Raw genomic sequence first — 23,139 nt, forward strand, 5'->3', positions numbered from 1 at the left:
AAATTAGCATTTAAAAACCTTAGAAATTCACAGAAAAAAACATAGGTTTCAGGGATGTTATAGTTAGCTGGCCATTTCACTCGTACAAAACCATAGAAATTCCTCCGTTATAGTTAGTTCTGCTAACTATAACTTGCGCGCCCGCAATGCACTGCTGATGATGTCACATATTGCATCATTCATGACATGGTCAGTGACATCACTGATGACCTCTCAAATGACATCACTGATGACATCATCCATGTGACAATCTGATACACCTCATCATACACTAGTATAACCTTTCACCACTCACTGTAAAATAAAGAGTACCATATTTGAAATCATTGTCGCACCAATACCAGTTACTACATACCCACTCACTGATTCCTAAGTCTACACACACAACTACCCATTCAACAACAGAATCATTTATACATGCAGACACTAATTAATAGAACACTATCAAATGCACTTATACACATATATAGACATTGACATATCAGCAGTCATCTTAGTCGGTTATGCAGTCATCCTACTCACTCATGAAAAAAATTAATCACACTTACATTTACTCACCTACACAATTATCCACCAACACCTCAATTATTCAAACACATAGTAACTCATAGTTAATATGTTAAAAAATTACATTACAATTATACACTCATTCATATAGTTACTCTCACAATACTTATTTATATACACCAACTCTCACACACAAATAAATACACTCAGTCACTCAAACAACTGTTTCCACATGCACTCTTAAACCTATACATCTAGTCAATCAACTATGGTGGCATACACACAGACCATGGAGGGAAGGTGGGAGGGGGTCAGGGGCAGCTAGCTGACCACACAGGGAAGGTGGGAGGGGCCATGGCAGCACAGAAGACAATGCATGGCAAGCGGGAGGGTTAGTGGCAGCACAATGGCTATGATGGGCAAGAAGGAGGGTGCAGGGGCATGCACAAAGGACCATGGAGGATAGAAGGGAGGGTCAGGACCTGGGCACAGACAAGAGAGTTCAGGGGAAGGGGCCTCACAACAGACCGCGCGGGGCAGGCAGGAGGAGCAGTTGCAGCACAACAGATCAGGGAGGGCAGAGGGTGTGGCAGTAAAATGGACCATGGAGGACAGGAGGAAGGGGATAGGGGCATGGCATGTGAACAGGCAGGGTGGAAGTGGCAGGGACAGGTTACAGTCATCTGACAATGCTAGGCAGGTGGGAGGGGAGTGGCAGCTCAACAGAACACTCAGAGTAGATAGGAGTGGCAGGTCCATGGAACATGGTGGGCAAAAAGGATGGAGCAGGGGCATGTACAAAGACATCGGAGGGCAGGGGGAAGGAGAATAGGGGGAGCAAGCTAAGCACAGAGGCTAAGCAGGAGGTCAATGATGGGCCATAGAATTGGGCAATGGAGGGCAGGAGGAGTGGACTGGTACATCATGCTAAATGGAGGGCAGTGGCAGCACATCAGACCATGCATGGCAGGAGGGAGGAGGCTAGTCCATGGATTCAGACAACAGAGCATAGGGAGGAGGTGGATGGGGCAGCAAGCTAACTGTTTAGAGAAGGTGGGTATTAGGAACTTTATTGTTGTTAAAATGTGTGTCTGTGCGAACTACTTAAAATATGAACAAGTATACAGCATAATCTCACTTTTATTCAGGAAGAAGAGGACGTTTGTGACTGTGACTCCGGGCTCACTTGGCAGAAACACCCCCTGACCCTCCACCCCCATCGCAAAATGTAATGTCCGTGAAAAGGGTAGGTGGACGCAGTGTTATATAGAACATTGTCCTGAGAGCACGATTGTAAATGAAAACTAGATGTAGTATATGGTATACACTATGCACCAAAAAGTGTGATATAAGATGAACCGGGCGTGAAATATAATATGCAATACATTGTGCGCAATGACAGATTCATTGGAGAGCGCGAGATAGCACAGGCACTAGCGCGTGCTATGCGATATGCGCCTTGGAGTGTAATATGCACAGGGCAGTGTTGTGTAACATAACTAGTCTCTAAAGTTGTAATATAAAATATGTGCTGGGGAGTGTAACGTTGCATATGCACCGTGACAAAGATATGGATCCCAGATTGTAATATGTATGGCATAGCGCTGTGCGTTATAACATACACATCGAGGTAGGCACGTTAGATGGGGCAATATAACCCGTGCAAAGGCAAGTGTGGCATGACATATTCACGGGGTGGTGTTACAGTGCACATGGGCTAGAGAGTGTCATAGCCTACGCACTAGCTGGTGGAATACAACACAGAGGTGTGAGGCAATCGGCGGGCACTGGTGGGTGTAACACAGCATTGGGCTCAGCCAGGAGCACGCTGTGACTCTCAAGTGAGGTTTGTCTCCTTTCCAGAGAGTAAAATAAAAAGTATTACACATCCGGCAGTGGATGTGTTTTTTATCAACCGTTAGGGGGGTTTCTTCCATAGTTTGGACGAATTTTTGTCGAATCCCCTTGGAATGGCTTGGTGTGCGTGTATATTAAATGTGCCCGCCAATAGCTACCCATGTTTGTATAAATAAACGACAAGGGTGTCTACTTGGAGAGTACCCACCGGCGGGGGCGCCGGGATTAGGCACGGTAGGGTGTCAGACACGTCAGAGCTTCACTAGCGGTGTAAATACATTCCATGTGGATTCATTCTATGCATAGTCACCTTTTAATGAATATCACGCAAATCGTCATGGTGATAGGTACATACGGTTTGTCCAGCATGTCCTAGGTATTTCTATAAATATATATATATTTAAAATAATAAAAAACAAAGTCCGGCCCCGGGGGATGGGGTCCCCAGAGCCATAAGTGGCCTGAGGAGGGGGGCAACGCAGCCCCCTCCTAAAGAAATTTAAATTAAAAAAAGGCCATGACCCGGGGGTTGGGGTCCCCCGGGGCCGATTAAGGCCTTGGGAGGGCCAAATTAATTTTTTTCAACTAAAAAAATTAGGGTGCAGGCCCTGGGGGATGGGGTGCCCAGGGCCAGTAAATTAGAAAAAGAAGGGGGGCCACACAGCCCTCCTTCTTAAAAAAATAAAATAAATAAAAGACCGGCATCGTGCCGGAGGCCACGCTCCCTCCTTGCAGCACTCTGCAAACGCTCCCCCTGGCCAGTTGTAAGTTGGGGAATTAATTCCCCTTCAATTCTGAGGGTCCCTGAGGGCCAACTAGCCCAACAGGTATCTCCAGTGTGCTCCAGGGAGCTGCGTTGCAGACAGGTGTTCTGAGGCCACGACCCTTTTTACACCTCTGTGGCGCTTACTGGAGGTACCTAGTGGGCTAGTTTGACCCTAGGGACCCTTAGGATTCAAGGGGACTTAATCTCTCAACTTAGAATGGCCACAGGGTGCGTTTACACAGTGGTGAAGGGAGGGGACGGGGCCTGAGGTGACGTGTGCAAACACGCCCTGTGGCGCGTTTTAGGTTGGGGAAATAATTCCCTTTCAATCCTGAGGGACCCTGGGGGCCAACTAGCCCACCAGGTGCTTCCAGTAAGTGCCACTGCTCTGCAGAGAGGTGGTGCAGGCCGTGCCCCTTTTTACACCTCTCTGCAATGGCGCTTACTGGACGTACCTAGTGTGCTATTTTGCCCCTAGGGATCCTCAGGATTCAAGGGGACTTAATCTCCCAACTTAAAAAACGGCCACAGGGCATGTTTATACAGTGGGGAAGGAAGGGGACGGGGCCTGAGGTGGCGTGTGCAAACACGTCCTATGCAGGGCTGGACTGGCCGTAGCGGGCACCGGGCAATCCCCCGGTGCGCCGCACGGGTGGGGGCCGGTTTTAGGCCGCAGGGGGCCGTTTTTGTTACAGGACCATTTTTGCAGCATAGCTGCAAAATCGGCCCTGTAAAAAAATCGGCCGAAAACCGGCCCTAGCAAGGAGCTCGGCGGCACCCCCAAGCCCCGGGGGAGGCCGGCCGAGCACTTTGCCAGGGCCGGTTTTGGTTCCCAGTCCGGCCCTGGTCCTATGGCGCGTTTTAAGTTGGGGAAATAATTCCCCTTCAATCCTGAGGGCCCCTGGGGGCTAACTAGCCCACCAGGTGCTTCCAGTAAGCGCCACTGAGCTGCGTTGCTGAGAGGTGGTCCAGGCTGTGCCACTTTTTACACCTCTCTGCAACGCAGCTCTGTGGCGCATACTGGAGGTACCTAGTGGGCTAGTTGGACCCTAGGGACCCTCAGGATTCAAATGAACTTAATCTCCCAACTAAAAACGGCCACAGGGCGTGTTTACACAGTGGTGAAGGGAGGGGACGGGGCCTGAGTTAACGTGTGCAAACACGCCCTGTGGCGCGTTTTAAGAGGTAGTTTTAATCCCCTGCCCTATTATATACTAGGGGCTTACAAAGGAGGTCATGCTGATCACAGGGGGACCCCAACACATAGTGTTCCCTAGTGTATGTAGGTGTTTTCACTGTATTCTGAGTGTCTTTTAACATAGCACTGGCTCTAGGACTGGTTAGTCAGACTCAGTTACCACCAGTATCCGTCTGAAAAAGTTGAGGGTACAGGAAGATTTTGCAACAAGGCTTCTTTCTGCTCTTCTGTTTGTTCTTTCTGCACGTTATCCTTCTTCCTGCACTTTTCTTCGTCTTTGAGGACTTCTGTTGCTTCTTTCTGCATTTCTTTTTTTTCTTTCTGTGCATTTTTTCTTCTTTCTTCACATGTCCTATCTCTGTAGGCATAGTTAGAAATTAGCATTTAAAAACCTTTGAAATTCACTGAAAAAAAACATAGGTTTCTGGGGCATTATAGTTAGCTGGACCTTTCACTCGTACAAAACCATTGAAATTCCCCAGTTATAGTTAGTTCAGCTAACTATAACTCACGCGCCCGCAATGCACTGCTGATGACGTCACATATTACATCACTCATGACATGGTCAGTGACATTACTCATGACATCACTGATGACATTTCAAATGACATCACTGATGACATCATCCTTGTGATAGAGTGGCAGACCTCCTCTTCCCCCAATATAACCTTTGATACACACATTCAAAAATAGAAACTACAATGTTCAAAACAATGGACATACCAATACCAGTTACAACAACCTATTCAGTAATTCTAAGATTAACATACACATCCACTCATTCACCAACAGTCCTATACAGTCAATCATACATGTACTCACTCATCATATGTACTCACACACCTATACATCCTGTTACACAACGCCACTCATCCATAGAGTTACTCACACACATAGTCACTCATGCTAATAAAGAATCAAACATCCATTTACTTGCATATACAGTTATACACACACCACCACACTTACTTCTACAGAAACTTACACATACTTAGTCTTTGAAACAATCACTTATAGAAACACATACTTATTCATACAGGAACTCTTCCAATCTCTCACTCATACTCACTTATATACACCAATAGTCACATATACTAGTTTAAAACATATGTAGTTACTCATAAAGACACTATTGAGACAGTCACTCACTCACTAACACACCCATGCACACACTCATCCACCCATACAGTCCTGCACACATGCTGTCTTCAACACATACAAACAGTGAGTCACTCATTCATGCACCTATGCACTACGTAATACCCCCCACCGAACTATACAGACACTCATACACTCATACTGATACTCAAAAAACCAACTAATAACCTATATAGACACTTGTGTAGCTACTCACCAACCCATGCAGCCACTTATACACAAAGTGAGAGACTGATACAGATATTTACACATTTAAACATTACTCACTAAGCCATGTATTCACTAAGATACACTTAATCAGTCAGTTATACAATCAATTTTTCAAAAACAAATCATCCATTTAGACACTTATATACCCATTTATTCTTCCATCGACCTTGAGATATACATATATAAAACATATGTAATTTTCAGAAAAACACACATTCACTGGATGTCGTCATCAGTGATGTCATTTGAGAGGTCATCAGTGATGTCACTGACCATGTCATGAGTGATGTAATATGTGACGTCATCAGCAGTGCATTGCGGGCGCGCGAGTTATAGTTAGCTGAACTAACTATAACGGGGGAATTTCAATGGTTTTGTACGAGTGAAAAGTCCAGCGAACTATAACGCCCCTGAAACCTATGGTTTTTTCAGTGAATTTATATATATATATATATTCACTGAAAAAACCATAGGTTTCACACATGTTATAGTTAGCTGTACATTTCACTCGTAAAAAACCAATGAAATTCCCCCGTTATAGCTAGTGCAGGCAACTATAACTCACGCGACCGCAATCCTCTGCTGATGATGTCAGATATTACATCACTGATGACATATGTGTGTTTATAAAAAATAAAGATTTGTAATATATGTATAGCTAAAGATACAGTATTAGCATCAACAGAGGATTGCGGTCGCGTGAGTTATAGTTGCCTGCACTAACTATAACGGGGGAATTTCATTGGTTTTTTACGAGTGAAATGTACAGCTAACTATAACATGTGTGAAACCTATGGTTTTTTCAGTGAATTTGCAAGGTTTTTTAAATGCTAATTCCTAACTATAACGTGTGTGAAACCCATGGTTTTTTCAGTGAATTTCTACGGTTTTTTAAATGCAAATTTTTTTTTGAGATTTTTTGTAAACCTATGTATAAAATAATATATGTACTATATCCTGCATTATGGAAAGTTTTTTTTTTTTTTATGCATTTTTTTCCGTGCGCGTACGGTAAGCTGACGGTACGCGCTCCGTACGTCATAAGTACGGTGCGCGTACGTAATAGGATACGCGTACGGTAAGCTGACGCTACGCGCTCCGCACGTCATAAGTACAGCACGCTTACGTGATACGTGCGTGACGTACGCGTACACGCGAAAGCAACGTCGCGGTTACGCAGGGGCGTGTAATGCGCATGTGCGAGTGCATTTTACGTACGCGCTCCGTAAGCGCTCCGTAAGCGTCACGTTTGCGCATGCGTACTTGTTTACGAGCGCGTACCGTAAGCTTACGGAGCGCGCACGGTAGGTCATGTGATTCACAAAGAACACTTTTCATTGGTTGACATTACTTTCAGTTCCAGAAACTTCCCACACCACACCCATTCCCCTCATTACTGCTTGAAAGAACACTTTTCATTGGTTGAAACTACTTTCAGTTCCAGAAACTTCCTACACCACACCCATTCCCCTCATTACTGCTTGTGATTCTCTAGGAGCAGGAGCTGAATTGTCTTTGGGATACAATGGCAGAACAGCAGACCTCTTCTGAGAGTGAGGCTAGCAGCACCACCATCATCCAGAGAAGGAGGAAACAGAAGAATTCTTTTGTATGGGAGTATTTTACTTTTCCAGAGGGGGAGAAAAAGGTCAATGCTCCACTGGTCACTTGCACACTTTGTGACCGTGTTTTATCAAGAGGAAATCCTAGGAAAAAGTATTCCTTTGGAAATCACTCTATGATGAGACACCTTAGGGGTAAACATCCCAGGACCTTTGCTCGACATACTGGAGAAAACTCTTCAGTAAGTCACCAGAGCCCAGCCTCAGAAGCTCAGCCGAGTACATCATCGGCAGCTCAGCTGAGCCCTTCCTCTGAGGTGGGAGCATCACCTTCTTCTGCTCCTCTGGACGTTAACCCTCGATTTGGGAGGGTTGTAATGAGGTGTATAACGTGTTCTGGTCTTATTGTTTTTGGGGAGACCAGTGTTCCCCTTATTAACAATAAGATAGACCAGCACGTTTGTAGACGCTCATAATATTCCCATTCTTTCTTTCCTCCATCCCTCTATGAACCCAACGGCTCTTTAAGAGCCAACCTTACCTCACAATTTTTTTTTTTTTTTTAAGCTTTCCTTTTTGAAATTTTTTTTTTACCGTGCGCGCACGGTACGCGTAATTACGCGAATTTCGCGGAATTTCTCCGTTTACGCCGTGCACGTACGCTGCGCGCATTCGGCGATTTAAAAAAAAAAAAAAAAATTAATATTTTGCCCTTGGGGGTCCTTCTGAGACCCCCTGACAAAGGCTAGGGGGTCAGGAACTGTCCAGCCTGCGCCCTTTTCACGTTATCCACCTTTGTTTTACACCCCCTCAGACTGCGAGAGACAAAATGGCGGCCGACACTTCCTGATTTCGACCGATTCGAATGTTTACTTTGATCTAACAACCAATCAGAATCGCGCTCGCGCACGGCACCGTGCGCGTACGGTAAGCTTACGGTAAGCGCACGGAGCGCGCTCACAGATATATATATTGATTTAAATGCTATTTTCTCAGGAAATACTGAACAGATTTACACAAGACCTGCAAAAGGCACATCCCTGACCTGAGGACTACCTCTCTGCCAAATTTCACATAATTCTGTTCAGCCGTTCGGGCTGTAGCTGTGTCTAAAGGTCCTATGGAAAAATGCATGGGGAAAACGCGTTTTGGGACCCCCCTTTTTTCTCAGCCCCCGCTTGACGAATCACCCCGAAACTTTCAGGGTAGGAGCGGAGCGTAGCGCCCCATTAGTTTTGAACAATTTGCGAGGATTCGTCAACCGACGCCAAAGTTATTCCAAATAGAATGTTGCGGATTTCCTATGGAAACACAGTCCTAACTATAACTATCTACTGGCGACCGCCAGTAGATATATATATATATATATATATATATTATCACACACACATTGTCACCAGTAGGTAGACATAGTTAGGACCTTGTTTCCATACAAAAGACCTTGAGGCCCTACGCTAAACCTCTTGCAGGCGGTCAACTGTCCAAAGACTTCTGCCCTACATTCTCTCTTTTCTACCTTTTTTTTTTAGTCCCATGGGACCACAGGGCTCTGCCCTGACTTCTGTTGGAACCATACGTAGTCACACTGGGGCCACGCTGGCTCCCACAGGAGGCCTACAGGACTGTGACAAGCTGGGATAGAGGTTTACGATATCTTCACTCTGTCCACGTTTATGGTTTTTAAATTTGCATTTCAGGACTCTGCAACTGAGTCCTGTAATGTTGGTTGCAACATTTTTCTTGAAGTTGCGGCTAACCAATCCGAGCTCCCAGCTTTTTTGAAGGTTTTTAATGGCAACCGATATCGCTAGTTTTTAAACCTTAAATTCTCTAAAATGCCTTAACACATTAACACCAAATCAGAAAAAGCACATTCTCTGGAAAAATATGTATATTTTTCCCAAATGTTCAGCCGTTTTTTGTGGATCATGGTCTAATCAATTTTTCCTATGGAAATTGCATGGGGGAAAAAGTGTGATCCCGCCCCAGCCCCTCTTTCTCTTGGCTTTCTCTTGGAATGGACTTTTTTCTTTATGAACTTTTCGTGAAAATTTATCAAATGGCAGTAAAGTTATTAGCAAAACAAAATAATGCTTTTCCTTTGATAATCTAGCTTACATTTAACTTGATATATTTAATGTTAAATTAATGTTAAAATATGTCAATACAATTAAAAATAAAATTATTACAAACTATTTTAATACTTTTTTATTTTATGTGCATTGAAAATTAATTAATTTAAGGTATTTCTATACAAACCTTTTTGTAATTTTTAACACAATAAATAAATATCAACATGTTATTTTACGTGGGAATTTTTCATTAATAAATATTTGAGAAAATAATGTTAATTTAATACATGTATTAGTGTGGTTGCATTTGTTTTATTGTTTTCTACATTTGAAATAAATATGTAAAATGATGTTGTACAAATACTTAGCATAAACATATATTCAGTAATTGTTTCAGGTTTAATAAACCTTTTAAAATCTCCCTGTGCTTACCATAGGGAGATCACTCCTCTGATGATGGAGATCTCCAAAGGCAAAGTATACATTTTTATTAAGCTTGAAACAAATGACTAATAACAGTTTTCTATTAAATATTAATGTAAATGACTTATATATTTATTTTAATTATAGAACAAAATATAAAAATGCTACAGCATTAATAACTAATTTAAAATTTAATTATTTTGAAAATATTACATTAAATCAAATTTTCATAAGTTTCAATAAAAGAAATCCACCTAAAGTAAAACAAAAATATATTGTTTTTATTATTTATTAAAACAATTATTGAAAGTAATGCGTACAATTATCACTCAAACTAGCAGTAATGTGAATCTAAAATGACCCAGTATAGCCTGTCATGTCACAAAAGGTTAATATAACAGATTGTTTTTCTTCAAAAAACTGAAATGCCTGCAGAAATTCGACTAACATTTTCTGATTTTAATATATTGTAATTTAAGGTCTGTGTAGTTCGAATCTGCTTTTGAAATGTATTGAGACTTTTGAAATTCTGTTTTATCTTCAAATTTACGGTCACAGCAAATATATTGCTCTCATCTGGTCCTATGTAATACTGCACTAAATGCATAATACTTAATGAATATTTGTGGTAGGGTTTTTATTGGGAGAAGTGTGGGAATGCTGGGAGTGTGTTAATTTTATGAAGCCTACCATATTCTGGGATTTTTCTTCACGGAAATATGATGAAAATATGTGATTTAATCAAAGTTTGGAGTTCTCAGGACATTCTAGGTAAGAAAAGATATTGGGATCCACGCACGCCACACCACCACAAAATACCACAAGTGCCTTGTTTTCAGAAGTGTTTTGACCTGGCAGGTTTGCCAGTGTGCCGTCTGAGCCCAGGCCTGAATACCATATCTTCCCACATTGCATCGATTGGTCAATTTGCAAGACAAAATCTTGATGTACCTTAGGGGGCTTACGGAGCTTTTCCTTTCACGATTGATAGCCCAGGCACACAAGTGCAGCACTAATGTTATCGGGAAAAGTGTAGAACGCTGTCCGATTGGAAATTTGTGGAACCACGCAGATTCCATTACCTCCTCATCCTTCCACCCGTTCCATTCATTACACATGAGTAGTTCACTTGGAATGGGAAGGGAAGACCTGGACCCAGCGTAATGAAGATTACAGGTAAGTAACTGGGCATTAGCATGGCCTGCTTTCACTTTTGTATCGCTGTGTAACGTCAGCACTCAAAGCATGATGCGCAATCCAGCAAAATGAAAAATCAAACTCAGGGGGGCGTGGCCAAGATGGCGAGCGGGTAGGATGTGTGCTGCTCCGTCTCCCCGCCCGCCAGTGCCCAACTCGGCCCCAATATAACGTATTCCTCCCCCAAAAGCAACCAGGGAGCAGCGGAAATGCTTCCATACTGTGATCTTGCGGCTGGGGGCTGACTTTTGAGCCTTTACGGAGCGGAGCTGCGGAGCGAGCATGAATGCCAAGATAGCGGCCGGGCCTTGAGTATCGCCGGATCTCGGCTACAGGTACGGCCGGGCCGGTCTTTGGCACCTACTCCTGCCGGAGGGTGCAAGCAGCGGCATTGACGGCGACCCAGAAGACACCGGAAAGGGGCACCAGTGCTGCAGATCGCTGACTAGCTCGGAGGGGGGCTCCCGATATAGCCAGCTGCGCACGAGGCCCGCGGGGCTGCAACGCGGGAGAAGTCCTGGAGTGGCGAGGAGTGGAGGCCTGTGTTCCTTGCGGCTGGAGACGGGCGGCCGATGAGGACCAGCTGTCGGTCTGGTGCTGCATTTGCGACCGGCCTGGGAGCCTCCGCACTCATCTACGACTGACGGCATCACCCTGAGAGATGGGGAGAGCAGAGGGACGCTGAGACTTGCGGCGGCCCTCCAGATCGGCAAAGGTAACGGTAAGCAGCACCTACTGCCCGGAGGGGATCCAGTGAGTAGCCTTCCCGAGCACCTGCTACCCCCACGCACATGGACTGAGGCGGACACTGGCGCGAAAGGCCCGGGGGACTGCAAAGCACACAGGGCCTGCAAAGCAGTGAGGCATAGCAGGGAGGCAGATTGGTGCATTTGAAGGAGACGGGACAGTGCTGAGCAGCTGGGGGTATCGGCCAGGGCAAATCGTCTGGCGCTGAGGAGATGTGGAGGCGCTCCATCGGTCGCTGACCCCCCCACAGTTCACCACGGAGAAGACCGCATTTTGGTGCAGGAACGCCCTGATTACTTGCAGGGGCCTCCCATCCTGATGCAGGCGGCAGCGAGCTGCCCTCAGCATCGACTCAAGGGGCCCAGCATAAGGAAAGGGGGAGTGAGATCTCTTACACTGCCTGATGCCCTTCTGGAGCTCCTGCCCCTTGTACGCCATCCATAGCGACTGAGAGCCACAGCGCAGCCGCACGCGCTTTGAAGCCACGGTGGGCCGCGATTTCCTCCGGCAGGGGCACTGGCGCGGGCCAAGGCTCAGGTCGCGTCAGTGGGAGCCGTGAATGGTCAAAGATTCACTCGACCTAGCAACGCTGGTGATGCTACTCAGCTGGCATTTGTGAAGGAGGGAGGTGCCACAATCGGTAGGATTGGCATCCCGGCAGCGTGACAGTCACCAGCCTGAGCCTGACCCTTCACACTACATTGATCGGAGGTGGCACGGCTGGGATCTGTGGGTCCTGGATTGTCGGTGAGGGCTTCTCCATCATCGCTAAAAGCGGCAAGTGGAACCTGGCCTTGAGAAAGGGGCCTACATTCCGATTTTAGGAACCCATCCATAATTGGCAACGGGGGCTTTGCTGGAGATTGCAACACCGGCTGCCCAGCTGTTATGACCACAGGGAGCAGAGACACTTCCTTGGGCAACTATTGACTCTCTCTGGGGCGCGCTCCCCCCAAGACCGCAATGTAGCCCTTGGTCTGGTTGGCGCAAAACCTCGTGTCGGCCGGCACCCAGTGACCCTTTGGCCCAGGAGAAGTCATGTCCAACCAAAGGGGTAGCGCGAACTACGGAGGGAGCTGGATACCCTTGGAGACAGGGTGGCGGCTATCGAGGACCAGGAGCGGGCCAAAGAAGAGGAAGTCACGAAACTACAACAGGAGGTGATCCGCTTGAAGGACCAACAGCTCGACCTGCAGGCCCACGCCGAAGACCTAGAGAATCGGTCTTGGCGCAACATCATCAGAGTCCGGGGGGTACCATCGGAAGCCGGAGGGACGGACATCACTGGATTTTTGCAGGGCCTATTCCGGGACATTCTAGCAGCCCCTCCGGAGATGGAGATCCGCATAGACAGAGTTAACAGGGTGGGCTTGCGTCGACGGGCTAATGCACCACCTCAGGACATACTGGCCTTCCTCCCGGACTACCCGCTGAAGGAGCGCATCATTAGGGAAGCCAGATTGAAACACCCTGTGCAATATCAAGGCCTGACCATCACTCTGTATCAAGACCTAGCGGCTAGCACTATGCAGAAAAGAAGAGAATTAAAGGATGTCACATCACACTTATGGGAGAATGGGGTAGCATACTCTTGGGGGCAACCCTTCTGCATAATATTTAAGTGGCATGGCAGATTGCATCAAATACACTTCCTCCTTGAAGCACGCAAACCTTTGGGTCTACCACTCCCGAGTCCGGTGGCGGAGCACTCAGCTAGCCCACGCCAGTCCCCAGCACGATGGCAGATGGTCGGGGGTAAATGATTAACAGGAACTGCGTGAGGGCCCAACCCGGAGACACTATCTCAGGAGCGTAAAAAGCGGCACTTGCAGCCGTTACCAACGATACGTCCTCCCAGGAAGAACTATGACAGAGCTCAGGAGGATTTTGCATGTTTTCGTGATGTGAGGGCCGGGGAAGGAGGTGCCGGGGATCCTGCTTCGAAATGCCCCGGACTTCAGTAACCCACCACAGGCACACTGCTCGGTACAGTGTGCGCGGGACTATTTTGGGGGGACAGTTCTTTTGGTTGGGGTTAGGGAGGGAGGGAGGGAGGGGAACTGGTGTGCTAATACGGGGATACTGTTCTTAGGCACTTGCGATTCTGGGGGGGCGTGGGGGAGGGGTTTTTGGGTCACATGCGGTACGGTAGCACTACGAGCCTGGGAGCACGCTGCCCATCGTCCCCAGTCATGAGGGAATTAACCGTCCTCACACTTAATATTAAGGGTCTCAATAGCCCTAATAAGAGACGCTCCATACTGTCCTATTTAGAGAATTCAGGAGCGGATATCTGTTTGTTACAGGAAACTCACCTGCTTTCACGAGACTGCCATAGAATGAAATCCAGGGCATTCCCCTTTCAATATTTTTCCTCTACGCCAGACAAGAAGGCGGGGTGGCAATCCTAGTATCACGGGCATTTAGAGGGTCAGTGGGGGACAAGATAACTGAAATGAGAGGGCAGTTATTAGCATATCGCTTTTGGATTAACGGCCTAGCCTTAACGATTGGGACCGTATACTCACCAAACACAGAAGAGGAGACATTCCTTAGAAATGCCTTATCAGCTGTTCTGGAGTCGCAAGACCGCTACATAATGGTGGGGGGCGACCTGAATCTAGTTATAGACACTGTGGTAAATATTTCTCCTTTACCGGGACTGAATTTGATACAGGAACATAATAAAATAGCTCAATGAAATGAGAGGCAGAATCCGTGATATTAGAGTTTCAGAATGGGCTTTATTCCAATAAGCGATTATAATCGGATGCTTCAAGTTCCATCACCACGGGAGTTCAGGAAGTGAAGTACATACTTTATTGACAAGCAGTAACTTTTATAATATATACATCATAATGAAGTGAATACAGTAGGCGTAACAATTGATAAGGACATTGACGTTTTGGTGTGCGTAGCCGAAAATGGGTGTAATAATGAGTAAAAAGGAACATGATTGGCTATGATGTAATACATAGGTGGATCTATAAGATAATACTTGGCATTGATGCGCGCGCAGCAGTCTGACGTATAATTGACGTATAACTAGGGGGTGACGAGGACTTGACATTTAGCTCTACGTGTGGAGACAAGAAGTCTGGGGGGTCAAGTCAACCTAATCCCAAATCATATCTACATCCTATGTTTAAAGAACTATGTTATCCACAAAAGAAGGACTCTCGGACAGAATCTATTCTATACTGACTGTGCGTGCGTGTACAAGCGTCTAGGTGTCTACACTGAATGCGAGGGGGTAGGAATATTCCATGGTAACAGGGCTATGAATTACTTGCATGAGGACAGAGAAGATGGGCCTTTTTGCTTGGTAACTGGAAGAATGTTTACTTAAGCTACTAGGCAGGAATGCATCGGCTGAGGGGGAAGCAGATAATTCGAAGGTGAAATACAGTTCTTGGCAGAGAATAGGCTGATGTCAGGCTTCGTGAGCCGCGCAGAGAATGAGACAAAGTTCATGGTCACGGATGCAGGCTTGAACTGGAGCTTTCAGAGACAGAAGGCAAAAGGAGTTCGATGACAGAATCAGGGCCTTTTTGCCTGAACTGTAAAATGGCATAAGTGAACCATATAAAGCCGGTAGCCTTTCATATTTAGGAATGGAATATCCAGCCCATTTATGGCGGATCTGACAGAGGACATGTTGACGATGGACGCACATGTGTTTGCGTCATTATTACTGGAACTGGAGGGAGCATACATGTACTTGCGACATGCACATAGAACCGTTGGGGTCCAAGATAGGGGACATAACTGACCAGAAAAATCCATATTTCCACATTCCCTCCTTGTCCCCTTCTTGCCCTTCACGAGATATCAATCTTCATCAATCCATTTATCTGTTCATATAGCATCATTTGTTCTTCTTTCTTCTTCCGGGATCTTGAATGAAAATCTTGATGTGGAATGCACGATGTGGCACACAGACCACAAATTGCTGGTCCACATTGCAGACATAGACAGCAACTGAATAGTATGAGAAGGCTTATACCTAGGAAGGATAGAACTCTCCATCCCCAGGCTGATACCGTATTCCAAAACCAACTGGACCAAGTCCAAGTGCCTGGGTTCTGGTGTATCTGGCTTACTATCTTATGAAGGCGAGTGATGGCTTTATATACGGATGGCGAATTTTCTGGTATGAATACGCAGCAACTTGATCCGATGACCCTACAAGCTCCGCCCCTATCAGCCAGGATGACGTCAAGGACAAGACGATTTTGAAGCACAACAATCCGCATAGCAGACTGTTCTTCTGTTAAATTGCCTAAGGCGGAAATAGTTTCATTCACTACTGCTTCAAGGGTTCTAGTTAATCTACGTATTAGCTTACTATTAGTAACAGTACCTATATAGGGAAAGATGCCTTTATTGAAATCTACATACTTGTCCCATGCCGTCTCAGTGTAATCGACAATGGGGAGATCTCTCCGTTCTCTATTGTGTACTAAATGAATATTTCTGTAATAATCAGGAGGAGCTAGGAAAACAGGTGGCAAAAGGAATGCTATGTAGCAGGTACCATCCCAATCTAGAGGTAGACGCATATATGCAGTCTGACCACATATAAAGTAGGAGTGGCGAGAAGTTCTGAATGAAGATTTGCCTTGATCACTGAATTCTACTGTAGTAGTGCATTTACTATGGCCCATATGTATAGAACCAACCTTTCTTACACACAATTCACCCTTTGCTGGGAATACTGACATGGTGGGTAAGACTAGCTCAACTTCGGATACGACATTTAGAATCATGAGATTAGGTGTAAAATTACCTAATCCATATACTTCATTTTCTAGATCAGTTCCTGTTCTTTTGGGGCGACCCTCCTTGTCAGGGTAGCAGACTTTGAGTAAAACTAGGTTCAGGTTTCCCCATATCCAATGGTCTTGGTAAACTGCTGTGTCTGAGTCTATGGAATTAATTAAACTGAACCATGCTCCACAGGAGCCATTATGTGTAAATGGGTGCGGAAAGAATGGCAGGACTCCTTCATAATTCTGATAGGGAGGGAGTCGGCCACACACCCAACAATTGGTGGCGTTACTAGTCTGATGGGAATGGTGTAACATACTAATGAAAGTGTTATTGCGCAGCGCAAGTCTATAAGACAATTCATGCGGAGGTAAGTCACTAAAAGAATGTTCAGCAGCAACATTATAAACATGTCTAGAAATAGGGTAATATATGTGCAACAACATACTTGTAATAGTTATTAAAAGACTCAATAAAAACAAGATTAATAATGTCACTATGCAGTGGCTACGCAGTGATTTACAATACGCCTGTCGTTTCAACATTTTTCCGGTATTTCCTCTACTTAGGTCCAGGGGATACATGTCAGAGACAATTCAACCGCTTCACCTTGGAGAGGACTTAAACAATCAAATTGCTCGACTTGGTGGGCCTAAGCTTTAGTTTGTAAAGTTCGCTTTCCGTTTTTTCCACCAAAGGAAGTTTTGAATCAGTCTGTGAGGGAGTGCAGGGCACAGTGTCTATATCTGAAGGTAGTCCATGAAATTTTTTTATGTGACTTGAATGAATCCAACCCTTGCGGCCCTCGATCTTCACGGCTGTTCTTGTGGTCAACAGGACCAACTTGGGTGCTTTCCACCTGGGCTCCAGTTGATTTTTCCTGTCGAAATTTCTCACAAAGACAAGATTTCCCGGAACAACGTCATGGGGTTTCGCCTCAGTGTTGTCGGGAAAGGCTGCAGCTACCTGTGAACGAGAAGATTGTAGTGCAGACATCAAGGAAGCCAAGTAATCTGCCAGCATATTACAGTCAATATCAGTTATTTTGCGTGGTATAGGCGTCCCCCACATATTCGGTGGTCTACCGAAGATCACCTCATACGGGGATAGCCCTGTTCTAGAGTGTGCTACCATTCTCATGTAAAAGAGTGCAACTGGTAATGCTACTATCCAGTCGACACCTTTCTCTCTGCATATTTTGGACAGTCTGATTTTCAGTGTCTGGTTATGTCTTTCTACGAGACCTGCTGCCTCGGGATGTCGGACACAGTGGAATTTCCACTGATAACCTAACAGAAGTGAAACGTGTTTCATTAATTCGGATGAGAACGGCTGGCCGTTATCTGAGTAGACAACACGTGGTAAACCGTATCGTGGGAAGAATTCTCGAACCAACTGTTTGGCAGTAGTCGGGGCAGTGTAATCTGAAACTGGGTACGCCTCTGTCCAACGGGACAGAGCGCAGACAACCACGAGAACATATTTGAATCCTCGACATCGTTCCATCTGGATATAATCCATCTGTAGGACTTCAAAAGGGTGATCAGGAGGCTGAAATCCACCCTGTTCTACGGGAACACTTTTTCCCGGGTTGAACTGGCAACAGATCATACAGGTACGGACCTTTTGTTTGGCTGCTGCTCGTAAATGCTTATTAAACCAAATGTGTTGAATGCTATCTAGCATAGCTTTTTCTCCTAGATGTGCTGGACTATGTATAGTGTTGATTACGACTTGGACCATTGAATCAGGGAGGAACCACACAGACCTTTCCTTCATCATCCATCCCTGGTCCGTTTGGATCCCTCCTAATTCAGTCCATTTCTTTATTTCGTCTGGTGTAGCATGTGTCTGTATGTCAATTACGTCAAGAGTAGGATCTTTAACTGTCATACAATGTGTCGGTGTCGGGACTATTGTCTTTGTCATATCGGGGGTTTGAATTTGAGCAGTCAGTTTAGCTGTTCTGTCGGCTAGATCATTGCCTTGGGAAATGGTATCAGTAACTTTTGTATGGGCTTTACATTTCATAATTGATATTGCAGTGGGTAGATGTATTGCATCTAATAATGCATGAATGAGGGGTCCGTGCTGAATGTGGGCACCGTGGGAAGTTAAATAACCTCTCTCTCGCCACAGCACGCCGAAGTCATGTACAACTCCGAATGCATAACGTGAATCAGTGTATATGTTGACTTTTTTATTCGTGGCTTGAATACAGGCTTGTGTCAGAGCGATGAGCTCTGCGGCTTGAGCTGACAAAGTATTTATACGATTAGTTTCAATAACTTCAGTATCGGTTGTGACTGCATAAGCGGCTACTAACTCTCCTGTACTTGTTCTCATGCATGAACCATCGACATAAAATGTTAAGTCTGGTTCTGACAATGGAACATCGGTCAAGTCTTGTCTGGGTTTTGTCGTTACAGTAATGACTTCAATACAGTCATGGATTAGTGGGTCTGTTCCGATTACTGGCAAAAGTGTGGCAGGATTCAATGTGTTACAGCGTCTTATTTCTATATGCGGCTGAAACAGTGTCAGTTCATACCCTGTAAGTCGTGCTACGGTCAAGTGTTGTGTTTGTGTTCTATTTACAAGAACCTCTACTGCGTGTGGTACTTGAACTGTCAATGGATGTCCTAACACTATGGCATCGCTTTGTCTGATTGCTAAAGCTGTCGCTGCTACTGATTTCAGATACGCAGGCAAAGCCTGAGTGACTGGATCAAATGTACTAGAAAAATAAGCACATGGTTTGTGTGCTCCTGCTTGTTCCTGTGTGAGTACTGACAAGGCAGTACCTTCGCGTTCTGTAACAAAGAGTGTAAACTGTTTTCTGTAACATGGTGTTGCTAAAACTGGTGCTTGACATAAAGCTTTCTTTAGGCTTTCAAAAGCTTGTGTATGTTCCTGAGTCCAAGGGAGAATAGTCGATGTGGCTGCCTCCTGGGTTGTCAACTGAATGAGTGGTTTTGCTAGGAATGCATATTGCGGGATCCACTGTCTACAATATGAAGTGAGGCCTATGAAAGCCCGCACCTCCTTTTGTGTCTTAGGTGTTGGCATGTTAACTATCAACTGAATGCGGTCGGGTGTAAGCTGCCTTCCCTCCTTGTCCAGCGAGTGTCCAAGATAAACAACTCGCTGGACACAGAATTGCAGCTTAGAAGGGGAAACCTTGTGTCCTTTTTCGGCTAGAAATTGTAAAACTGTCAGTGACGCTTTTTCACATTCAGCTTCGCTTCTTGCGGTGATCAGCAGATCATCGACGTATTGAAACAGAGCCGTGTTAACTGGCATGTGGATACTGTCAAGTTCTCGTTTCAATGCTTGGCTATAGATGCTGGGGCTTTCTGTAAATCCTTGAGGTGCGCGTGAGAATTTAAAGCTACGTCCATTTAAACTAAATCCGAACAAATATTGGCTTTCCGGATCTATTGGGACGCTGAAAAAGGCATTCTTGAGATCGATTACAGTGAAGAATGTCGCTTCGGAATCAATAGCTGTCAGTAATGACGAGATATCTGGGACCACAGGGAATTGTGGCACAATACATTTGTTTAACTCGCGCAGGTCAATAACCAATCGATATACTGGCGGGGCCTTCGGATCTGTTCGTTTAAGAATCGGTATTATCGGTGAATTACATATATTGGAGTCTGTTTCCACAACTACTCCTTGGGCAATGAGCTCGTCAATGATTTGTAGTAAAGCCACTACAGCATCTGGTGGTAACTTGTATTGTCGCATTCGTGGTAGCACCACTCCTGCCTTTAGTGTGACTCGATATGGTGTAATATTCATGCAACCAACATCAGTAGGGCCTTGTGCCCATAGACGTGTAGGTAAAGTCTGTAGTCGGGGATCCATGTCTCTAGATACATAGTGACCTTTAAAATCACGTAAAAACAATCTTACTCCTTCCGGAGAACAACATATTATAGCTCCTAGGGCTTTTAACGTTTTTATTCCTAATAGATTTTCTGGACATGATTTAGTAAGCAGTAAATCTGTAGTTCGGGTCAGAGGTCCTATCGTGAGTGGCAGAGGCTGTGACACTTCATTAACAATAGGTTTGCCTGAAAAACCAAGGGAAATATTTTGTGAGCCTGAGAGGGGTGCCCCTGGAACTTCACTACGTTTTATAGTTGTTCGACTTGCCCCTGTATCGAGTAAAAATTTTCTATCTTGACCTAATAATTTACTATGTACATAAGGTCCTTCTTGATCCACAGGAATCTCGATAAGGGGTAAGTCAACTTCCCTCTCTAGGCTAGTTCATGCGTAACGCTGATACTCGGGATATTCATACTGTGCGGTCTGATACATTTGTCGTGTTGTTGTTTGTGTGGCAGCAACAGGTAATGGGGGTGCAGCTGGTACAAACTGTATTGGCTGTTGTGCGGCTGGCATTGCCTGGACATGCTGTATAGCTCCTTGTTCATTCTGGTCTTGTCTTAGTGGCCGTGATCTTTCTTGTGTTTTACCTATGGCGATATTATGTTTTAGAACTGGACAATCGTGTACGTAATGGCCTGGCTTTTTACAATAATTGCATGTCCCTTTTACAGGTCCTGCTGAATCGGAATGTGTCATACCCTTTTTATGTCCTTCGGCTGGGACCGTCTGGGAAACTAGCATTTTCATTTTTGTGTCTTTCATGCGTCTGTGTTCATGTTCTTGTTCCTCTTTAATTCTATTGTGGTGGTACTGTAACATTTGTAACATTTGTGTTGGAGTGTTACCTTGCCAGGTACTCTCGAATTTTAATACTCTATTCTTTACTGGAGGCAGAGCATTTTCTACTAATTTTGTTACAAACAGATGTGGGTATGATTCGCTACTTGCTTTTATGCCACTATTTATACCAAAACATTTTTCGAAACGGGCATAGTAATCACTAGTGTCTTCATCTTGCTTCTGTTTACAGGCTGAAATTGTACCCCAATCTTCCTTTTTCGTAGTTAATAATCGTGGCAGTACCTGTACTAGTAGTCCTGGTAATGCCTTAGTTTTGTCCCCAAGCCCCGAACCTGGACCTCGGGCCCTTTCTTCTGCTTCTAATGCTGACCATTCTATCTTTTGATCACCTACCTCCCACTCTTTTTCTTTGAGTTTCTCATAAATGCCAGCAGGCATCAACACCTTTAATATTGTCATAATGTCGGGGTAGGTATACTCTCCCATGAGTAACATGTCTTTAATTTCTCGGTGAAACCCCGCTGGGTCCTTGTCATGACTGGGTACTACTTTCTTCATTTCTAATAATTCTATTTTCGATATAGGCGTATATACAAATACGCGTTTAAACTCATTGTCCTCACCCTTTATTGGGTGCACTTCTCGTAAGGGATTCTGTCTATCTATGTGGTACGTAGTTCTTTCCTTGGCGGACAATGGAACATGTTCTGAACACACGAAAAGAATATACTGCTTTCTTGATTCTAGAATTTCTTTAATTAATTCAGTACCTGGACCTCTCCATTTATTCATAAGTAATTCAGTCAGTATGTCAGGCAAGGGACCAGGGTCCGAGTGCTGACTCCGATACAGTATAATGAGTTGTTGGATCATATAAATCCCAGCTAACCTTTGTTCATCTGGGGTAAGATTCAAAAATGCGCGTACTACTGTATCATCACTATATTTTCCGGGACTGTCCACCCAATGGACAGCTGCCCTGGCTAAATCTTGTTCATCCATAGAATCGAGGAAATGATAACCCCTTCGTTCTTGGAGTAGTTTGTCGGCGGTTTGGAACGAATGCTCGTTAGACCTTATATTAATCATAGGTATTTGAAAATTCCTGCTATTATCTGGACACGTCGGATGCATTGAGTCAGTATGATATCTGGTCTGATTCCTATTACAAGATCTTCCTCTACCTACATAGGCTATGGTGTCTGACTGTCCTGTGAGCAGTCCTGGCCCTTCTTCCTCGTTTTGTTCGAACTCGTCTGTCTCTAATCTCTCTTCGTGTAGGCGTTCTATTTCTTTACGGATCTTTCGGCACATGGCTATTATACAATTTTGTTTATCATGTCTCCCTTCTGATATATTCTGGCTCCATCTTGTAAGAATTCTCATGGCTTCCGGGTCTACCCCCGGTCGGTCTTGATTTCTGATCACACAGTTTATGAGGAAACGTAACAGTTCCCCCTGTATCTCTACTTTCTGGTATTCCATAGCTCTGTAAATACATTCTGGATCTCGCCCTGTTTGGACAAAATGATATAGATTATCTAGATGCGCAGTCATTCCTGGTAACTTTGCTAAATACACTGCGGCTCGTCTGATACGCAATGATGCTAGGGTCATTTCGTCCTCTTTTCCAGGCACCGGGTCATATCTACAATCTATAAGAAGTTCTTTAAGCGCACGGGCACTAAGGAGTTTGGGTGTACGTGAATGCGCTGACTCTTGAAAAGTAAGCTTATTTATTCTGGGTGGTGTAGAAAAGACATTGGCAGCTCCTCCCGCGGCTCCATCTGGGGCGTCGGGTGTAAAAGGATTCGTTGAACGTGACACAGCAACTACAGGTGTGGACACAGCCATAGAAGTAGCTGTAGGAACGGATACAGAAACAGATGTGCTTGCCGAAACTTGTGACTCGATTTGTTGCCGTAGGGATATGGGTACTGGATCTTGGCGTTGAACCTCCCTGGTAGG

The 23,139-nt window shown here is 45.0% G+C and overlaps 1 protein-coding gene across 1 annotated transcript in view; it reads right to left on the reverse strand.

Annotated features, from left to right (window-relative positions):
* TMEM135 (transmembrane protein 135) overlaps nucleotides 1-23,139 on the reverse strand; it is a 1,073,095-nt gene that overhangs the window by 11,611 nt on the left and 1,038,345 nt on the right. The window lies entirely within an intron of this gene.

The sequence above is a fragment of the Triturus cristatus genome, chromosome 8 (assembly GCF_964204655.1).
Source record: "Triturus cristatus chromosome 8, aTriCri1.1, whole genome shotgun sequence".
Taxonomy (NCBI): Eukaryota; Metazoa; Chordata; class Amphibia; order Caudata; family Salamandridae; genus Triturus; species Triturus cristatus.